An 18,551-nucleotide genomic window follows, 5' to 3' on the forward strand; every position below is an offset into this window, starting at 1 on the left:
GGGGGTGGGTGGGGAACATGAGGGGGATCAGGCTGGGGCACAAGTAGATAACATAACATATGACCATATTAATTTACTAATTACTGACAGATCAGGCACCTAAATTGGGGTCATTGAAAAGCTTTAAGTGAAAACAACATAATCTTTTTGTTCGTTTGTTGTGTGTTTGTTTGTTTGAAAAGGTTACTTTGATATCAGTATAGGTGATTCGGACACCTAAGCCAAGGTGGTGGGACTGGGTACAGAGAAGAAGAAATGAAGATGCGAGATATTCATAAAGTAAACTATAAAAGACTTGGTGGCTTTAGAAAATAAGAGCTTTTTTAAAGGTATTTTACATTGTATACATCTCATCTCATTGTTCACAGGAATCCAAGTTCTGGCTTAAAATGAATGTAAGACATTCAAAGGTTTCTCAACTTTCACACTATTGACATTTGGGGCTGGATAATTCTGTTATGGGAGGCTGTGCATCGTAGGATGATTACCCCTGGCTTTTATCCTCCAAATGCCGGTAGCATCCTCCCCCCATCCCTCTTTCTACTTCTGAGTTGTTATAATCAAAAACATCTTCCACCATTGCCAAATACACCTGGGAGGAAAACTGACCTGGTTGAGAACCATTGCAATTCTCTCCAACCTGTTTTAATGCTTTTTGTCCAAATATAGCTTTCATTTTGAATGTGTAGCTTTAATATAAATCAATCACAGAGCTTCAAAGGTTCAAATTTTGACTCTCAAAAAATTTCTTAGGGAAAGTTTCATTATCCTGTGGAAAGATCATTGAACTTTGTCATTAATTCACTATGTGACCTTGAGCTAATTAACAATCTATCCTGATCTTTTTCCTCAAGAAAAAATAAAATTATAGATTCCCTGCTCATCCCATAATCTGGTTTATGAAAACCAAATGAGATAATATAGTAAAAGAACTTATTTTAAAAATATGTTATTAAAATAATCATCTTTATCAGAGAACGTATGGATTGTACTTTAGAGAAAATAAAAGACAATATGGTACTTAGATGTGGAAAATATGATTTTCATTCAGAAGAGTCACAAATTTTATTAAATTTCAGAATTAGTAAGACTCTTAGAGATATTAAAATATCCTACCAACCAACATTCAACTCCTCTGAAATTATTCTCTGCGAAAGTTCACCAAGCCTGCCTCTAAAATTTCAGTACAGGGTCTTCACTCTCTTCTAAAGCATTCCATTTCAATGAGACCATCCATCCATTCTTTCAATTGCAGCCATTCATTCATTCAAAAGATTATTAAGCACCTATTTCTAAAGCTCTATAAATGCTTCTTTATGTTAAGCTGGTTTTTGCCACTCTGTAATTTTACTCTGTTCATTGGAATCACCTGGAATATGTCTAATCTCTCTTTCCCATGACAGATTCTCACCTATTTGAAGCCAGCTATCAGATCTTCCTGAAAGGATTTCTCTTCTTCAGGCTGAACATCCTGATTTCTTTAACCACATTTTACCTCTGCTCATCAAGACCCTCATAAGCCTTGCCATGGTCCCCTAAATGTAAGGTCAAACCGAGGTGCTGTTTCACATGGTCTGGCAAAGACGGAATAGAATGGGACTCTCGGCCCCCACATTGTGGGTACCATATTCTGGTAATGCACCCCCACGGCATATCAGCCATTTTTGGTTGTTTGGTTAAATACTGGGGTTTTAGTCTGCTTACAACAAAAGGAAACTCCTATATCTCTTATTCTACTGAGAAGCGGTATATTGATGGGTTTGTTCTTTTTGTTTTGTTTTTACTTTTTATGTAAAAATATGATTTTAGACTTTTTAAATATCTCCTTTAAAATTGTATTAGATTTCACCTATCTGGCAAATATTTCACAATCTTTTTGTTTTCTTATTCCTTCATTCAACCTACCTCACGTGACCTACAGAATTTCTGAAAGATTCATTAAGGCAATAAAAACAAAATAAAACAAAATAATGTTAAATTAGTTGTGTTTGCTAAGCAGTGGGAAATTGAGACTCTATTTCTGGTGCTAGTTTTTAAATATCAACTGTACTCAAAAAATTAAAGACAAAAAGAAAAGAAACCCAATTCTATTTTCATGAGTCAAAGCTCCATTTATGAAATGTTCAAATTAAAAATCACAGAATTTATTAAAAGTATTATCCCTGTCAGCCAGCATGGAGAATGAAGTCATTGGGAACAATATAAGCATTGAAAGAGAACCAGCCTGACAAGGAGCATGACCCACTGTCTCATAGTTAACTGCTAAATGCTGAGGTAAGTTCTACACCAGCTGGGTCAACTATTTAAGAAGATCAAATGTGACCAACATAAATAGTCATGTATGTTGTATTTGCCTCATCTCTGAGCTGAATTTTCCATTTTTTAGAGCCAAGTATATTTTATATTTTTAAAAATAAATATAACATTATCAAAAATGGCCATTCATCTGTATTCTGATGAGTTAGGACTTCTTCTTTGATATTTTAACTTCTACTTATATCTACCAAATCCAATGACTTCTTATGATATTGTATCAATCTCATTTTAGGATTTGAACCACACTCTATGTCTCATTAAAAAATCCAACCCTAAATCAAAGGAGAATATTTTTTAAAGATTTTATTCATTTATTCATTTATTCATGAGAGACACAGAGAGAGAGGCAGAGGCAGAGGGAGAAGCAAGTCCCTGCAGTGAGCCCGATGCAGAACTTGATCCCAGGATGCTCAATCACTGAGCCACCCAGGCGTCCTCAAAGGAGAATTTATTAATCTATGAATATAAGCAGAAATTAGAAGAATATCTCATAGTCAAATCTCTAAAATTCTATTTATATTAGAAGGAAGCAGTATAGATTAATGGGAAAAGGGGAAGTTGGCAGTCAAATGGCACCAGATTTGAATCCTGGACATACCTTCTAGTCACTAGCTTTGTTATTAGGATTAAGTCACTCAACATTGAACTTCAGGGTGCCCATCTGTAAACTGAGGTCATAGTAAGTTACATGGTAGGGATCCAGCTGTGTGCTTTAAAAAAGAGAAAAAATAAATTATGAATTATTAACGTTGGTAATGCCTGGCACAGGGTAGGTACTCAACACAATAGCAGCTATAAAAGATCTGAAATTAAAAAAGAGTTCTAATTACTCTGGTAAATCAGAGATTATCATTCTCTTAGATGGACATTCACAAATTTCAACATTTTTGCTGTGATTTGATCTGTGTATAAAATATGGTTATGAAATAAAGTACAAAAGACAAATACACGTACATATACATACCACATTCCTACAGTGTGCTTATAGGCATGTATTTAGTGAGGCAAAATGGTTTGTTGACCTTGCACATGCTGTTTCTCTCCAGTTTTTTTTTAAAGATATTTGAAGTGAAGGCGCCTCAGGTGATGAAGAGAAATATGGCATCTCGTATGGTTCCTTGTATTCTCAAGACAGTTCTTCCAGTGACTCAGTATACTCAGTATGTCTGACAGGGTTACTGATTCAGTTGGCTGGTTAAGCGATTCAGTGATACAAACACAGTAGATAAAGTCAGATCATGGATGTTGCTGTCTAACCACCAAGGGATTATAAACCATATCTCTCACTTTAGAAAAATAAGGTTTTTATAGTTTTAATCAACATTCAGAGTAAAAACTATAAGGATCTGGGGGATTTTTTTTCATTGTGTCTTCATTGCCAAGAAGAAAAACAGAATCCTGAGTATGCACACTATCCAAAGACCATTTTCTAAGTCTAAAAAGAGATTACATCTAACATGCAGTTGAAGGGATGCCTGGGTTGCTCAGTTGGTTAGACATCTGGCTCTTGCTTTAGGCTCAGCTCAAGATCTCAGGGTCATGAGATCGAGCTCCATGTTAGCTCTGCACACAGTATGGAGTCTGCTTAAGATTCTGTTTCCCTCTCCAAAAAAAAAAAAAGAAGAAGAAAAGAAAAAATATACAGTTGAAAACAATAATAGAGAATGGAATGATGTTTATCATTGTGGGTTTGTAGTGGACTGCGACAAAAACTAAAATTAGGGTGAAGTTTGACATTAGCATTCTCTTCCATCTATTTTTGTTAACTCCTTTTCCATCTTTTTTCATTGTTGTTTTGCCTTTGACATTCTCCCAAATAGAAGATAACTTTTAAATATAATTTCCTTTCCAAATGCATTTACTTTCAAAGCGGATGTGCAAGGAGAAAAACTGCTCACCTCAAATATTCTAAAATCAAGTGCTTCAACTTGGGTCTTCTAGGAAGCAGACCCTGAGATATATATGAAGGGATTATCACTTTATTTGGGAGGTACAAGTTCTGAGGTTATGAGAATAAGGAAAAAAGAAGAGACAAAGTGAAAAGGAAGGCAAAGCAAGCAAAGTATGTACCCATCATGCAGATGCAGCTCCAAAGTGTGCCACAGAGACACTAAACTTTACTCAGACAACATGTTCACTCCTACATAAGCTATTTAAAGCATTTTAGAAACAAACAAACAAAAAAACTGCATCTTGAAGTAGTTCATGGAAGAAAGAATGAAAGAGAAATATGTCTGCCCTAATCACTTTCATCACCTATTTATTGGACAAAATTCCATGCAGTGGGTGCTAATAGCCTCAATCTCTGGCCCTTTGCTGAATGAGGGGTCAAAATTCATGCCGTGGACGTGGTGTTATCCAAGTCCAAAACAAGGGGCAACGTGGTATGAGTAGGGAGCTGAGAAGAGACAAAGGAAACAGTCAAAGGGCTCTTAAGACAGGCATATTGTTCGTGTCCCAACCCAATGAGCATTTGGGGCATCAAGACATCTCGTGGGCAGTCATATTCTAAGACAAGGAAGGATTTTTCCAAAGTCTCTCAAATCATATCACCTGGGAAACTGTCTATACTATAAAACTTAAAGACAGGCTTCTAGATTTTCAGGGCTAGGAAGGGAAGTAGAGACTGGACAGAAAAAAGAAAAGAGGTCTTCACAAATAGTTTATGTTCATTCGAAATTAGGAAAGTAAAATATGAACTCTTTCCTCTTCTCATGTAAAATTTTATCCCAAACAGTAGAAACAGTACCTTGGTGTTTAAGAAAGGCTAAAGATGATGAATAACAGTTTTTTTTTTTACCTCATAAAAGTACTTCACAATCTTATATTTTTAAGATAGGGAAGTAATTTAACCACCTGTCATACATAAACTAACTCATATATCTGAAAACTGTCAACACTACAATAATGCCTTTGCCAGTAAATCCACCTTTTTTCCCCCACTGTGACTGTTATTAAATCTGTGACAACAATGACTAAATTGATGGGAACCCCATAATAACCTAGAACTGGTTTCTTAGAAATCATCAGTTGTCAAAACTTGACTTTTTGATTCCCATTCCTTTAAGATAAGACCATTCTAGACAGCCAGGCATTATAATACTTTAAATGAAAAGCTCTGGGCTCACTGAATTTCCATAATAGTTCATAGAGAGGAGGTGAAAGGAACCAAGAAAAAGAACAACTTGTTATCAGGGAGGATTATCCGATTGCAAAATGAGGAGAAAAATGTGGAGTTGGCCTCTGGATTTGGTGATAACACAGTCTCTGACCCATGAGCATGCAGTCATCAAACTTTAATAATGGTAAGGAGAAGAACATAGAATTTTAGAGTAGATGCTTATCCAACGTGAAAAAGCCCCAGAATTTAGGCTCTTGAAATTAGCTAGGGAAAGCCAATCCAACTTAACATTAATCCATTATTATCTTTATCAACAAAACTATTTGCTAAGACCAGAAGTAGAAGGAAAGAAATATTAGGCAGTGTATTTTAAGTGTCGGGTATATAGAAAATGGATTCTATTGGAATCCCAAAAAGAGGCAATGTGTTGAGCTGCAAAAACCACAGGGAAAAGTTTCACAGAGTTTGGGAACTAAACTGGATCAAAGGCTCATAAAAATGAGCCCAGTGTGTTTGGAAGATACTGAGGAAAACTGTCCAGCTGGAGTGAAGAATTCTACAAAGAGTATTCAGAACAAGAGCCTTCTTGATGTGTGTGGTGTGACTGTGCAATAATTCAATTGATTTTCTTGGGTGACCTATGAAAATAAGACACATTGAGGCATGGTCACACCACGTATTTCCAGTTGAAGCTCAGCAATGTCTGTTTACCACATCCTGAAAGACAGATTCCCAATAAAGAATCTGAGTAGTCTAGAAAACCACTTCAGAGGCATTTAACAGTGTTAACGCTGTTGGGTAGAAATCGGTAGGAGAGAACGGGGTGCGTTTCCTTTGTCATGCTAGAAGCAAGTGGGAAGTGTTGCTTATTCTTGGGTGGAGTTTCATCTCACATCTAAATCACACATTCAATCATTCTTCTTACTCTCCATTTCAGGACAATTGTCATGTATCTAAAGTGATTAGAGAATTTTCTCATAGAAATTTTCTATCAAAGGATGGCAACATTAGAAATGTGTCTCCTAAAAAAATCACATTTGAAACTTCTGTCAACATAATTTATCAATTATAGTTATGCCATGGTTCTTTGCATTCATAATATAATCCCCACTGATAAATTATTATTCTAATAAGTGGTAAAATATAAAGTCGAACCTGAGGCTGTGGCAGGGATAGGTACTAAATCCCAAGATATCCTCTTACCCCGTCGTGTGAGGAATAAGTGATATTCCCATGACATCGCTGGTGATGTGAACCTTGATATCTCATTCATGAGCAGACAAGGTCACTGAATATAGTTTAGGGAGGGAAAACTCAATTTACTTTTCAAAATTCTTCACCAGTGGTTCCTAAGGTCTCAAGTGTCCTGTCTCTTCCTTTCTTCCCAGGGAAGTCAGCTGACGGTGTCTTAATTTGAAACCCTGTCTTCCGAGCTCCAAAGCACCCCAAACTGCAGTAACATCATGCCGTGCTCGTGGAGACACAAGAACCTTAGGGGGTCATTTGACACACCTCCTGCCTAACTCCAGAGTCACCTTACACAACTTCCAAAAGTGCCACCAGACCATAAACATATCCAGGCAGGGGAAGCTCACCACATCCCAAGCTGCTAATTCCATTTCTTCCAAATCTCTACTTGAGAGAAAATTAAGGTGAGAGCTGTCCTCCTGGAATTTTAGTTCATTAATCCAAGTTGTGCCCTCTGAACTACACAGAGGAAACCTTTGCTGAGACAACTGGTCTGTGATTTGAAGTTGGCTCTCATAAACCCAAAGTTTCTTTTTTCTACTCACTGCTTCAATTTCTATCTTTTCGGTCACGTGTGTGTGTGTGTGTGTGTGTGTGTGTGTGTGTGTGTCTTCTTCAGTTACCACCAATGTTTTGTCCCTGGCTTTTGAAAAGCACCAGTGATTTCCTCACTGCTCACCCACCAGTGGCCTCTTCCTGAGCCTCAGCCACCTCCCTCCACAGTGTTTGATACGGTTGCCCTTCCCAAAGCTTCCCTAAAATCCACCCCCATTCTCGGCTTCCTGACTGGTCCTCCCCTCTTCACTCAACTCTGACAGCTCTTTTCCCGACTCCCACGCCACTTGTATGGGCACCACCAACACTCTACTCTCCGTCTTCTTCTTCTTCTTCTTTTTTAAGTGTTTTTATTGTGGTAAAACACATGGCACAAAATTTCCTATCTTAACCATCTTTAAATGCTCAGTTCAGTGCTATTAATCACATTCACACTGTTGTACGACCGTCGTCACCATCCATCTCTAGAACTCTTTTCATCTTGCAAAACTAAAATGCTATAACCACTAAACCATGATTTCCCAGTCCCTCCTCTCCCAGCCCCCGGCAACCACCATTCTACTTTCTATCCTTATGATTTTGCCTTCATATTCTTTTTCATAATGCCATTAAGTGTCACAAAATACCCATGGTCTCAGCATTTAGATAAATATTTACTTAGAATTTATCACTAGGCACTATGGTAGATTCTGAAATTACAATCAGCTAACTGATTACTTTCTATTTTCAGCCCTATTTTCTAACCCGGTGATTGTCCAAACTGGTTGGCCATTAGGATCTCCTGGAGAGCCTTTTTTGTACTAACCTGTTTATTTTGTAATAATTTTAGATTTATAGAACAGTCGCAAAATACAGAGCATTCCTGTACCCCTATCACCCACTTTTCTTTCCTCTAATGTCATCATCTTGCTGTACCATGGTGCAGTTTCCAAAACAAAGAACCAACATTGGTCCATTAATATTGACTAAATGCAAGAGTTAACTCTGCATTTCTGTCAGCGTGTTTCTCTGGGTCAAGATTACTAGTCTCCCCTGGTCTGTGATGGATTCTCAGGTCTTTCCGTGTTGGCTTTTGGGGTTTTTTAGTTTTTAGTTTTTTTTTTTTAATGATTTCATTGACAAATTTGATGTGTACTGTTCAGGTATTTTGTAGAACGTCTTTCAATTTGGGATTTGTCTGATATTTTTATAATGATTAGACTAGGGTTATGGGTTTTAGGAGAAACACTATGGGAGAGAAGTGTTCTCCTCATGACACTACTTGAAGGATGCATGATATCTACATGGCATCATTTGTGATGTTGACCTTGACCACTCAGTTGAGGTAGTGTGTGCCAGATTTTTGCACTGTAAAGTTACCATTTTCTTTTTCTTGTTCATACTCTATTCTTTTGAAAGAAGTCACGAAATCTAGCCTACACTCAAAAGGACCTCCTACATGGGGCAGTATCTACTTATAATTGCAATTATTCTGCAAGGAAATTTTTTTTTCTCCTGGAAAAAAGTCTTTAAAATTTTAGATTTGTGGAAACATCTCAATCAAATTTTAGTAGGTCTAGGGAAAGGCCTGATGATTTTTACTTATTACATTTCTTGAATGAGTAATCAGTTTTGGGGTCCGCTGCTATAATTCAAAGTCAATTTCCACATTTCCAAACATTCATTAAGACATTTGAATGTCTCAAAAGTATTTTATATCCCCCGTCCCGGCAGCTTTCTTTCAATATGGCACCATAAATTCTTTTTCTCTCTCAGGTTAGCAGTCTTGGAGACAGCCTTAATTCCTCACTCCCTTTTCTTACCTACACATGGCCTGTCATTATATCCCATACATTCTTACTTAGAAGCATGTATTGAATTCATTCCTTTCTCTCCATTGCCTGGTCCAGGTTTTCTAGGCTACTTTCTAGCCTAGAGCACCAGCTTCCTCTTTACTTGCTCTTATTAGTCCCTCTCATCTGATCCATTCTGCGCATGAAAACTCGATCTTAAAACCACTGCATTCCCTGGGGTGCCTGAGTGGTTCATTCGATTCAATGTCCGACTCTAGATTTTGGCTCTGGTCTTGATCTCAGGGTTGTGAGACTGTGAGATGGAGCCCCCTGTCAGGCTCTCTGCTAGGTGTGGAGTCTGCTTGAGATTGTCTCTCCCTCTCCCTCTGCCTTTCAACCTTCCCACCCCCTGCTCTCTCAAAAACAAAACAAAACAACAAAACAAAACCCTAAAAAACCAAAATCCACTGTGTTCCATGTACTAATCTCCTATTGGAATTACTATAATAGCTAGTCATTATCCATTATTATTACACACTCAAGAAGGAGGTCCCCTGATATGACTTAGGGACAAAAATGACATCTTTAACGTTAGAGAATGGAGCTGTCATAGAAAAGGGGTGAGGGGAGTCAGTGAGAAGAACAAAGCTCATAAAATTTGTTCCCTTCTGTTTTACTCTGTAGTCAGGAGTTAATTCTCTTGAATTGGTCCTCTTAGCTTCTTTCTCCAAATGCAATTACTACTCTAAGATGGGCCTGGAGTCACTGAGGGGGGCACTTGATGGGATGAGCACTGGGTGTTATGTTATATGTTGGCATATGGAACTCCAATAAAAAATATATATACCAAAATATATTAAAAAATAAAAAAAGAGATGGCACTGGAGCTACCTCATGGTTATGAGCCGCCCTTAGCCTTGGAAAGCCTACCAGTACATGGTTATGAGCTATGAAGCAAACCACTCGAGTCAGCCTGTAATCTGTATTTAAGTAAGATGAGGCCAGCCCTTTACCAAGCTATGGGGCATGCAGCTCATGTTTTGCTGGTGGTGGCAGCCAATACCTAAATTTCATGAGCAAATCTCATTCTATCAGGTCAGTCTACTCAGTAAAACTGGGCACAGCTACCATCTAAGTGAAGAACCGCCTAAAGTAAGTCATTGTCTGCAAATTCAGAGATATTAAAGATGGAATACAGAGAGCCATTGAGAAACATGAGGGCTCTTTGTGTTTGATTATGGAAGCGTGTGCATACGTGTGTGTGTGTGTGTGTGTGTATGAAGTTTACAGCATGATCTTTGTGACTGATTATGAGAAGCTGCTGGTCTAGGAGGACTCCTGTGCTATGTGCACTCAGATTAATTTATTGAACAAATGTTTTTTGAACACTTACTATGTACAAGCACTGTTCTGGACCCTGGAAATATAGCTGCAAATAAACCAGACAAAAATCTCTGCCATCAAGGAACTTACATTGCAATGGAACTGTTTAAAGCACTCTCGAAAGCATGGTTATGATGGAGTAGATTTCTGATTTTTCCCTTTGCTTCTAGTGGTGAATATTACAGCAATTTCCTTTGATCAAAGCGCAAACACCAACACTCCCACTGGCATAAGGAGTGCAATAATTCTGCTTCTCCTTTTCAGTCAATACCTATGAAATAATTTAAAATTATCTGCATATTCACAAATGTGAGAATATTAATAATATACTGAACATGTAGTAGTCAGTTATTCTGCTAAAATCTTTTCCTGAGTTATCTCATTTTATCCTCAAAACAATTCTGTTTCAGATGTCCCCAGATGATAGATATTATTATCATTGATACCATTTTCTAGATGAGACAATGCAGCACAAGAAGATTAAATAACTTTCTTGGTGTTGCAAGGCAATATTACAGAACAACTTTTACACATGGCTATCTACTCTTTATAATCTGAAAAAAACATTATTTTGTCATAAGAAAACTCTCTAAAATAATTTATTTTTCCAGTTTTCTGATTTTTAGGAACAAATTTTGACAGTGTATCATCACTCATTTTTCCATTATGACAGTTTTATTTCTTTTTAATTAAGATAACTGTTTAATTAAAAAATGTGATAACTCCATTTTGATGAGATTGCCTAAAATATTAAAACTATCTCCTAAATATTTTATTTTTTTCTTTGCTAGTACAGGCTGACTTTTGTGTCTGGTCCAACCTTAAGATACTGGGTTTGGGTGTCAATGCTAGGCAAGTGCTATAAAGGTTTTTACTGCATAAAACTAGGATCAAAATTGGCAGATGAAGAAGAATCTATAGAGACATTTTTAGAAAGCAGATATGCATTTTGCTTTTGCAGGATTGTTTTTTGCATGTGTTCCTTTCTAACAAAAGCAGTCAAATAGAACTCTTTTGAGAATTTTTATCTATTTCCTCTTTCATAACTAGTGGGAGCAGGAATTTGAGAAATAAAGGCAAGAGAAAGTTTTTCTATCAATTAGTAGACCCTGGTTACATTAAGGAAGTATCCAGAATCAAAATATCCATAATTTAAAAAAATGTTGATCATAATTAATGATTTCTTCTACATTTTCCTGTTATCTATCATAACAGTTCATCTTTATCCAGAACTTACTATGTTCCAGGCACATTTTAAGTGCTTTATACAGTAATTAATTCAATCCACATAATAGCCTTGGTTCTACTACTACTGGCTTTTAGACATGAAAAAACTGAGGCCACAGGGGTTTAAAAGATTTGCCCGAGATCAAGGAGTTGGGAAGTCATAGCACCAGGGGGGTCATGCATAGACACAGCCTCACTCAGAGTCTGCGCTCTTAACCACAACATCAGACTGCCTCAGGATATGCTCCTTTTAGCCATTCTCAGTCTGTGAGGTTCTGTGGGTCCTCTCAGGAGCATCATCCCCATGAACTGGTCACCATTGGCTAGGGTAGTCTGGGCCTAGGATATAGGTAGGCAGGTTTCGTGGCTGGGAAAAAGAAAAAGAACCAGGAATCCGGAGTTCAGCGCCGCCTTCAGCCCAGGGCCTGATCCTGGAGACTCGGGATCGAGTCCCATGTCGTGCTCCCTACATGGAGCCTGCTTCTCCCTCTGCCTGGGTCTCTGCCTCTCTCTCTCTGTATCTCTCATGAATAAATAAAATCTTAAAAAAAAAAAAAGAAGAAGAAGAACCAGGAATCCAAGAACCTGAGGCATATCCAGAATCGGGGATGCCACAAAGATATGAGTAAACATCAGGGAAAGCAAAGCTGGTAGGAAACAAGTAAGATGAACTTCAATGCTCTTCAATGAGTCGGGAGACCCAGATCCCTCTTCAGTGCAGTGATATGTCATTGCACTGCACCTGAGTGTCCCATCTCCCCCTTCTACCTCATTCGGCAACAAATATTTGCCTACTATGATCCAGGCTCTATACCTCATCTTTATAGTTCATGTTCATAAAGCCAGAACCTCAGACAAGTTACTTAATGCCTTTGTGTTCCATATCCTCCCATGTAAATAAGAATGAGAATGATGCATAACTTGTGCGTTAGATGGATAGTGTTATATGGATACGATGAGTTTTTAGGTTCTTAGAAGAGTGCCTGGCATGCATACGACATAACTGTTCTCTTATTATTTGCGGTTTGAGGACCAAATGAGATGATATGAAAATGCTCTTTCAACTGTAGAGGTCCCCAAAATATAAAGGGTTATGTTGGGATTCCATAGCAAAGCTCAAGTAGGTATCTGCTTGCGTCATCAGCAACATCTTGCATCAGTCACCCTAGGAGATGGGACCAGTCAAGTGTCAGAAACTCAAAATGACATCTCAGTGGGAAGGTGGTCATGAAAAAGTCAAGTCTGGATCTCCTAAAAGTGTTTCATTCAGTTCTGATGACAATTTTTTGGCCTTCATACTAGGCTTCCAGGAGTAGGGGGCAAAGGCAAGCTAACCTCTCCTGCTCTGAAAGGCCTGGGCCAGGTGACTCACCCCAAGGGAGGGGGCATGGATCTGTGCATCATCACATGCTTCAGTCTAACCAGCAAGAAATCCAGACCATTGATGCTTATGAAATATTTATATATAACGTTAGATCACTTAGGGATTCCTCAACATTAACAAGTCAGACTGCAGTGCCCCTGGGGGGCTCAGCGGTTGAGCATCTGCCTTTGGCTCAGGGCCTGACCCCAGGGTCCCGGGATCGAGTCTCCCATCGGGCTCTCTGCAGGGAGCCTGCATGCATCTCCCTCTGCTTGTGTCTCTGCCTCTCTCTGTGTCTCTCATGAATAAATAAATAAAATCTTAAAAAAAAAAAAGTCACACTTTAGTCTGCCACCACAGCAAATCTGTCTCCACATCTATAGGATCCACCACAGGCTTTTATTCCATTCAATACTAAACAGAACCTATGAATATAGCAACCTGGTTACTCCCAGCTAAGGAAACGTGTGTTTAAAAAAGTTATAATCAAACAAGAGAGCAAATTACCTCACACCTCCTAGAATCCAAAGGGCGTTTTTAAACAACCCATTGGAGAATGCCCTGAATTCCACGCCCTTCCTGCCCCTCTTGAAACACTTATTTTAAAAGTCCTGATTTTGCCTGAGATCTGCCCTTGAAGCAAACACATGAGAGGCACGAAGCAGCCTGAATCCTCAGTAGGAACAGAAGAAACAGAAGTAAACATAGTACGTGCAAAACAGAAGTCCTCTTGTGAAAGGGTCTCTAGCATTGCTAGAAGCAAGTCCCAAGTAAAAAAGATGAGGAAATAAGTCTCTCTACTTCTCTGAATTGTGTGCATGTTTTGCCAACAAGAAATAGAACTGTTTTCTTTACCGAATCTGTTATTTTTTTTTAATGACTGGACATTATCACAAACCTGCATTCATCCAGTCAATTAACTAATAGGTTTTGAGCCCCTACTATGTGCCAGGCACGCTTTCTGCATCCCCTTCTAAAAATAAATAAGGCTAAGTGAATAAATACACCCATGATTTTGCAAAGAGGGAAACGTTATATTCCTAACTCATTCTCTTCTACTACCAACTCAGGCACTTTTAAATAAAAAAGGCTGAACACAAACATCATTACACTTTGTTTGGACTTTTCGTCACTACTCTACTCTCTGGGGTACATACTACAGATCTTTTTTTTTTTTCATACTACACATCTTTAAAAAAATGTAAGGAGTGGAATAAAAGTAGTTTGTGGCTATTTGAATTGATCTTGCTGATAATCAAAGTAGGTTATTGCCTAAGTGATCTGAGCTAAGATGAAATACCCCCTCTCTCTCCAACCATCTAAAAAAATACTCCTCTCATTTCTTTAAATTTTAGCAGAGATTCATTTGAATTACTAAACTTCCTTCTGTAAGGCACCAATATGCCCAGGACGGCGAGCTGTTACTAGCGTTGCACAGCAAACCCACCGTAATCTGCTGGCTCTCTTCTTAAATTTTACTTTGGAACCCTCCCAACCCCGGCCCACTGGTCTACAGATTTTTTTGTGGAGCCAGGGGATTGTCGTGGCAACCTGGGAAGCATATCAGGATCACGGCTTGGGCCTAGCTGCCTGCGGCCTGGATTCTGGATTGCCTGAGCATCCTGGAAGCTGCTAACCCTAACGGAGAGCTGGCAAGCCTGGCCCATGATTCAGAGAGCTGATCCAAGGTACAGCTGGGAGCCTGGCCCTCCCTGTCCCCCTGACTGTCCTCCTAGTGACACTCGTGTCTATGTCCCGGCATGACCTGACTACAATAAAAGGGTGAGAAAAACCAAGATGGGGTTCTTGTGCTGGGCTCTGAAGACTTGAGGCGCACCAGGGTAAGGGGGTGAGCAGTGTCAGCACAGATCCTGGGACAGACACGAGCACTCTCTGTCCTCAGGGCCTTTGCCATCGGCACTGCCTCGGGCAGCCTAAAGCATCCGCAAGGACACCTTCAGTGGGAATAAGCAAAGCAGGCCTGCAGTGGTGGGGCCTTCCAGAATTATTTGGGAATTTCCACCCAACAACTGAGAATGGAGCAACAGCAAAAATCAATTTGTGACAGCTGTTTATGTGCAAAACCTGGGATTCTGAGGAGGAAAAAAACATTTGTGATGCTCTTCTAAGCCAGAAGTGTAGCCTAAGAGGCAAAGCCCAAAAATTTTCAGCATTTAGGGCTCCACTTATGTCATTTGTACAATGGGAATTTCACTTGCTGCCCCCTACCTTCTTTGTAACTTGGAAACTAGATATACAGCATGAGGACAGGCATATTCTCAAGCAGAACTTCCATCAACTCACAGATATCAAGGTTTTCAATTTTAATGAGGAGGGGAACCTATTTTTAATCTTAAAATCATTCATTTTTTAAAAGGTAACTTTTTCTTACCTTTTTCACTGGTTATGATTTCAGTTTTAGTTTTATACAGCAATTGGATGAGAGGGAGAAATTAAAAAACAATTTAAAAATGAGATAATCTGATTTCTTTGAGATAAAAAAGATACTTTAAGCAAAGTTATTACCTCTTTTTAAAGATTTATTTACTTATTTTAGAATGAGAGAGAGTGTGTAGGCCCACTAGTGTGAGCTGGTGGAGAGGGAGAGGGAGAGTCTTCAATCAAGAGTTGGATGCCTAGCCGTCTGAGCCAGCACGTGCCCCAAAGTTATTGCCTCTTTACCATGTTTCTCAAAGAAATAAGCATCCGTGGTTCTCCGTTATTATAAAGTTTGTATGAAATAAAGATCCCATTACAAAGTAAATCAAAGGTCTATAGTGTTGGACAAAAAATCCCTCTTAAACTTCCCAATGGAAACGTTAGTTAAAGATGGGTACGGGGCACCCGGGTGGCTCAGTTTGTGAAGCGTCTGCCTTCGGCTCAGGGCATCCCGGGGGGGGGCCCAGGGTGGAGCCCTGCGGGGGATTCCCTGCTCAGTGGGGAGCCTGCTTCTCCCTCTCCCTCCACCACCTCCCCTGCTTGTGCTCTCTTACTGTCTCACTGTCAAATAAATAAAATCTTTATGAAAAAAAGATGAATACAACATCAAGTCGCTAAGGACCTTCGGCTCATCTAAAGCAACTCCTTCATTTTACAAATGACAAAAACAATGTCCAAAAAGTTGGCATTTATAGACGTCTCAGAGCTCCAGGATGGCAGAACCAGAACTAGGTCTCATGTGTGCTCCATGCCCGTTCCCAGGGCACTTCTCCACCCGCCCCTCCTCCCCGGTCACACTCACACCCACGTGCATTACACAGTGCATTGCTCACCTTTTCTTCAAAGAGTAAATAACACTGAACGTATGATTTAAATTAGGAATGAAACTGAAAAGTCAAGCATATGTGAGAAAAATAGAACCACTTCACAGGAGCATTGATGCCAACAAATCACATCCTTTGGGATTTTGCAAGCCCTGGAATTTTAGGGGACCTGGAGTCGGAATTCAGTTCCCTAAGCCAAACATTCAACAGGGCAGTTCCATCACCGGTTACCCTGAGTGTAAGAAGGCACTGCATTAGAGTTTGTTTTATCTTTTCGTTTCTGCCTTGTGACAAGTTTTGAGGCAACAATAAAGCGTTCTGTGATAGGGAAGGGGGAAGAATGTCTATCAACCTGGAATAATCACTTCTATCATGACATTTGTGCTGGCACAGAGCCCTAATCTAGGCCTTAACTAGTTTGTCTGGACTATACCTGAGACACTCAGGTGCCCTGGCCCCCAGCTCCCTCCCCTCACCCCACACAGCCCCCTCAGTCATTGGCCTCTCCTGCTTATTCCAAATCCTACCCAAGAATTTAGTCAACCGTAGGGTTCTTTTCCCAGCTTGTCCTGCTGCTCCATCCTTCACTGACGAGCTACTGTTCTCTGGTTTTATGAATGTCTCTCTATAGTTTCATACTGATTAGTCTTGCATTCCCAAATTCAGAATAACATCTTTAAAAAAATTTCTCTTTTATTTGAGAGAGTGTGTGTGCATGCACAAGGGGGGGGGGGGGGGAGGAGCAGAGGCAGAAGGAGAAGCAGACTCCCCACTGAGCAGGGAGCCTGATGTGAGGCGGCATCCCAGACCCCCCAGATCAGGACCTGAGCCAAAGGCAGCCACTTAACTGACAGAGCCACCCAGGTGCCCCTCAGCGTAACATCGCTAGGCAGGACTCCTGAGCCTTATTCCCACCCCTATCCCCACATCCTCTAACATCTTGATGACTGTCCCGATTTTCAGTCAATACTTTGTTGGACAGTCCAGACAGAGTGGAGGAAGAGAACATTTGCTGTATCCAAGCCATGCTGCCCAGAGCATCAGCAGTGGTCCTGGGCCCAGCTCTGTCTGCCCCTTGCCCTTTTGCAGACTCCATGGGATGCCCCTACTACAGTGTCACTGACTTCTTCCTCTGCTGGGTTTCTTTCTTTCTTTCTTTCTTTTTTTTTTTTTTAAAGATTTAATTCATTTATTCACGAGAGACACAGAGAGAGAGGCAGAGACACAGGCAGAGGGACAGGCTCCATGCAGGGAGCCCGACGTGGGACTCGATCCCGGGTCTCCAGGATCACATCCTGGGCTGAAGGCAGGCGCCCAACCCCTGAGGCACCCAGGGATCCCTGTGGGGTTTCTTAAATCCCTCTGTTCTCCCTAACCAGGGCCCGAAGTCAGATCCACTTCCAGCCAAGGTCGTCATACATGTTTAGCCACCTCTCTTCCTCCCAGGACCATGGCCAAATGAAAGTGTCTGTGTAGACCCCACCTGTCTCCCCACCACATGAGAAACCCGGCCTCCCCAGGCTGCAGGTAGAGGGGAGGTGGCGGAGACAGGTAAGCCATAAGCTGCGGATCATGCCTCCAGCCCAGGGGGCCCTGCCGCTCAGTTCAGCCAGGACCTCACATCCCGCTGCTCCCTCCCCCCGCCTCCCGCGACGGGTCCGGGATGCCGAGGCCTGTCCTGCTGCGAGGCTGGCCCAGGTGCGCCCTCCCGGTCCCCTCGCACATGCAGCTGCGGGAGCCTCCCCAGCACCCGAGTCCCAGCTCCGGGCAGGTGAGGAGGGCCTGTGGCCGACCGCCCCCTAACCTCGGGCCCCAGCAGTGTCCCCCCCGCCCAGTGCTCCTGAGCCCAACCGCCCAAATTGAATTTTTCTCAATGAAGAAAAGTTTTCCGTGCCCCGTTTTGCCTTAAAATAGGAAACGATATATTCCAAGTAAACGCGTCTGCGTTGCGCAGCTGCTGCCCGGCCGAGCCGCCTCCCCTCCGCGCTCAGGACCTGCCCCGGGCTGTCGCGCAGCCCCGACCCGCCCCGACCCGCCGCGGCCTCGGTGCTCCCGGCACCCCCCCCCCCGCAGGTGCCCTCCCCGGCCCCGCACCCGGCGCTCCTGGGCAGGGGGGCGCCCCCTCCGAGCAGTCCTCCGCCCGCGGCCCGCCCTCTTCCGGGGACTCCGCCGCGCCCCTCCCCGGCCGGGCACCTGCTCCGGCGCCGGGCCTCGGGACCCCTTCCGCCGGCGTCGGGCAGCCCCGCAGGTGCGGTCCTGGCAGGTGCGGCCCCGCAGGTGCGGTCCTGGCATCGCGCAGCCCC

General features: G+C 41.4%; 1 protein-coding gene across 1 annotated transcript in view; it reads right to left on the reverse strand.

Moving 5' to 3' along the window:
* BTC (betacellulin) overlaps nucleotides 1–18,551 on the reverse strand; it is a 43,220-nt gene that overhangs the window by 24,313 nt on the left and 356 nt on the right. The window lies entirely within an intron of this gene.

The sequence above is a fragment of the Nyctereutes procyonoides genome, unplaced genomic scaffold (genome assembly GCF_905146905.1).
Source record: "Nyctereutes procyonoides isolate TBG_1078 unplaced genomic scaffold, NYPRO_anot_genome, whole genome shotgun sequence".
Taxonomy (NCBI): domain Eukaryota; kingdom Metazoa; phylum Chordata; class Mammalia; order Carnivora; family Canidae; genus Nyctereutes; species Nyctereutes procyonoides.